The sequence below is a fragment of the Nicotiana sylvestris genome, chromosome 5 (assembly GCF_000393655.2).
Source record: "Nicotiana sylvestris chromosome 5, ASM39365v2, whole genome shotgun sequence".
In the NCBI taxonomy this organism is placed as follows: Eukaryota; Viridiplantae; Streptophyta; class Magnoliopsida; order Solanales; family Solanaceae; genus Nicotiana; species Nicotiana sylvestris.
In genome coordinates, this window is record NC_091061.1 from 156,055,464 (window position 1) to 156,059,867 (window position 4,404).

Consider the following 4,404-nt stretch of genomic DNA (forward strand, 5'->3'; position numbering starts at 1 on the left):
ACTTAAACTTTTAAGAAAATCTTAAGGAATCAAATGGGCATTTTTTTCAACCCAATTCCTTCCAAATCCCAAACCAATTCTGCCCGTAGGTTGTAAATTAGTTAAAGAAAGTACGAGAAGTTTTATTTAGGGGAACGGGGTTCTAAAAAGCAAAACGACCAGTTGAGTCGTTACATTCTCCACCTCTTAAACAAATGTTCGTACTCGAACGGACATAGAAAAGTACCTGAGATGCTGAATAAATGTGGATATCTGCTCCGCATGTCCTCCTCGGACTCTCAGGTTGCCTCCTCGACTGGTTGGCCCCCCACTGGACCCTCACTGCAGAAATCCTCTTGGACCTCAACTGGCGATCCTGTCTATCAATAATGGCAATTGGCTCCTCCTCATAACCCATACTCTCATCTAGCTGAATATTACTGAAGTCTAATACATGGGACAAGTCAGCATGAATCTTCCGAAGCATCGATACATGAAAAACCAGATGAACTCCCGATAAGCTGGGGGGTAAAGCAAGCTCGTAAGCAACCTCCCCAACTCGTCTCAACACCTCAAAGGGGCAAATAAACCTTGGGCTCAACTTGCCCTTCTTCCCAAATCTCATAATGCCCTTCATTGGCGAGACTTTCAAGAGAACCTTCTCGCCAACCATGAATGATACATCACGCGCCTTCTGATCTGCGTAACTCTTCTATCTGGACTGAGTTGTGCGATGCCTCTCCTAAATCAACTTTACCTTGTCCAAGGCACCTTGCACCAAATTTGTACCGTATAACTTAGCCTCACCCGGCTCAAACCATCCGATAGGAGAACGACACCGCCGACTGTATAAAGCCTCAAATGGAGCCATCTTAATGCTGGACTGATAACTGTTGTTGTAAGCAAACTCTGCCAAAGGCAAGAACTGATCCCACTATACTCCAAAGTCAATCACACATGCTCTAAGCATGTCCTCCAAGATCTGAACTATCCGCTCTGACTGCCCGTCGGTCTGTGGATGAAATGATGTACTAAGCTCCATGCGGGTCCCCAACTCACCCTGAACAACTTTCTAGAAATGAGAAGTGAACTGAGGGACTCTATCCTATATGATGGAAACAAGCACATTGTGCAACCGAACTATCTCCCGAATGTAAATCTGAGCCAGTCTCTCCGAAGTATAAGTAGTTACATCCGGTATAAAGTGTGCTGACTTGGTCAACCTATCCATGATGATCCACACTGCATCAAACTTCCGCAAGTTCTGGGGAAAGCCAACTACAAAATCCATAGTAATGCAGTCCCACTTCCACTCAGGTATAGGCATCTGCTGAAGTAGGCCACTCGGCCTCTGGTGTTCATACTTGACATGCTGGCAATTCAAACACCTAGCCACATACTCCACTATGTCTTTCTTCATCCTCCGCCACCAATAATGTTGTCTCAAGTCATGATACATCTTCATAGCTCCCGGATGAATGGAATACCGCAAACTGTGTGCCTCCTCTAGAATCCTCTCCCTCAGACTATCAATATTACGAACACATAGACAACACCGGAGTCGCAAAACACCATCCTCGCCAAACCTCTTTGGCACCTCCCTGAAGCACCATCTATCTGAGAACCGCCAGATGTGGATCATCGAACTGCCGGGCCTTTATCTGCACCAATAATGAAGACTGAGCAACCACACACACAAGAACTCGACTGGGCTCTAGAATGTCCAACCTCACAAGTCTGTTAGCCAAGGAATGAATGTCCAAAGCTAGTAGCCTCTCCTCTACTGGAATGAACGCCAAGCTACCCATACTCTCTGCCTTCCTGCTTAAGGCATCCACAACTACATTTGCCTTGCCCGGATGATAAATAATGGTGATGTCATAATCCTTCAGCAACTCAAGCCATCTACGCTGCCTCAAATTGAGATCCCTCTGCTTGAACAAGTGCTGTAAGCTACGATGATCAGTATAAACCTCACGTGATACCCCATACAGATAATGCCTCTATATCTTAAGAGCGTGAACAATCACAGCCAACTCCAGATCATTGACATGATAATTCTTCTCATGGATCTTCAGCTGACGCAAAGCATATGCAATAACTCACCCCTCCTACATCAATACACATCCCAATCCAATGCGCAAAGCGTCGCAATATACCGTATACATCCTTGAACCGGAAGGCAACACAAGAACTAGTGCTGTAGTCAAGGCTATCTTGAGCTTATGAAAGCTCGCCTCACAATCATCGGACCAATGGAAAGGAGCATCCTTCAGGGTCAATCTAGTCAGAGTGATGCAATAGATGAAAAGCCCTGCACAAATCGTCTGTAATAACCTGCTAACCCCAGGAAACTCCTGATCTCGATCAGGAAGTAGGACGTGGCCATCTCTGAACTGCCTCAATCTTCTTGGGATCCACCTTAATACCCTCTCCTAACACAACATTCCCCAAGAATGCCACTGACTCTAGCCAAAACTCACACTTGGAGAGCTTAGCGTATAGCTTCTACTCTCGCAATGTCTAAAGAACTACTCTCAAATGCTGCTCGTGCTCTCCCAGGCTATGTGAGTATATCAAGATGTCGTAAATGAAGACGATGACAAAGAAATAAATATAAGGTCTGAACACCCTATTCACCAAGTCCATAAATGCCGATGGGGCATTAGTCAAGCCAAAGGACATCACCAGAAACTTGGAATGCAGTCTTCGGAACATCCGAGTCCCAAATCTTCAACTGATGGTAACCTGGCCTCAAGTCGATCTTAGAGAACACCCTAGCACCCTGCAACTGGTCGAACAAATATTCGATACAAGGCAACGAATACTTGTCCTTGATGGTGACTTTACTGAACTGACGGTAATCAATGCACATCCTCATAGTCCTATCCTTCTTCTTCACAAATAACACTGGTGCACCCCAAGGTGATACACTGGGCCTAACAAACCCCTTCGCTAATAATTCCTTAAGTTGCTCCTTCAACTCCTTCAACTCTTTAGGAGCTATACGGTACGGTGGAATAGATATAGGCTGGGTGCCTAGAGCAAAATCAATACAAAAATCAATATTACAATCTGGTGGCATGCCAGGAAGATCAGAAGGAAACACATCGGCAAACTCTCGAACTACTGGAACTGAATCAATCATCGGAGACTCTGCGATGGTGTCCCGAACATAAGACAAATAAGCCAAACACCCCTTCTCGACCATTTGCCAAGCCTTCAGGAAAGAGATAACCCAGCTAGACGTATCAACCGTGGAACCCCTTCCACTCCAACCCTAGCGACCCTGTCATCGCTAAAGTAATAGTCTTGGCATGGCAATCTAGGACGGCGTGATATGGAGATAACCAATCCATGCCCAGGATGACCTCAAAGTCAATCATGTCAAGCAACAGAAGATCCGCTCTAGTTTCGAAACCATAGAAGGTGACCACACAGGACCGATAGATCCGATCTACAACTACAGAATCGCCCACGGGAGTGGACATATGAACAAGAGTGCCCAAAGGCTTAGGAGAAATAACCAGGAAATGAGCAAATATAGATGATACATATGAATAAGTATACCCTGGATCAAATAATACTGAAGCATCTCTACCGCCGATGAAAAATAATACCTGTGACGACAGCATCTGAGGCTAATGCATTTGTCCTGGCCGGAAGGGCGTAGAATTTGGCTGGAGCGCCGGCTGGCTGGCCTCCACTTGACTGAGCAGTAGCTGGCTGACCTCTCCCTATCTGGCCTCCACTTTTAGGACGGCCCCTACCAGTCTGCCCTCCACCTCTAGGTGGCGGGGTAGCTAGTGCTGAAATCATAGGCTGTTGACACTACTGCATTACCTTGCCTCGAAGCCTGGGGCAATATCTCCTCATATGACCAAGGTCTCCGCACTCAAAACAACCCCGCGGTGCGGCGGCCTACTGCCCTGATGGCTAACCCTAATGGCTTGTAGACCCACTGGAAGAAGCCTGAATAGCCGGTGGACGGTATGAACTCTCTGGCATAACACTGAAATAAGAATCAGAAGAACCCTAAGGACTGAATACCCATCGAAGGAACCCTGAATAACTGGCAGGCAATAAGAACTCTCTGGCATGACACTAAAATAGGGACTCGCCGGAGCACCCCGAGCAGGTGGTGGTGCTGAATATGGGAGCCTGCTAGGCTGACCCCTCCCAAATTGACCTCTACCCCTAGCCGAGGCACCTCTGAACTCTCCGGAGAATCTAGCCCTCTTGTCCTGCTACATCTGCTCTCTACCCCTTAGACGGTAGCCCTCAATCCTCCGAGCAATCTCTACCACTAGCTGATAAAGAGTCCCCATCTCCACCTCTCGGGCAATGTTGGCCCTAATGCCAGAATGCAACCCCGCAATGAACCTTTTCACCCTCTCTACGTCAGCAGGAAGTATCATCAATGCA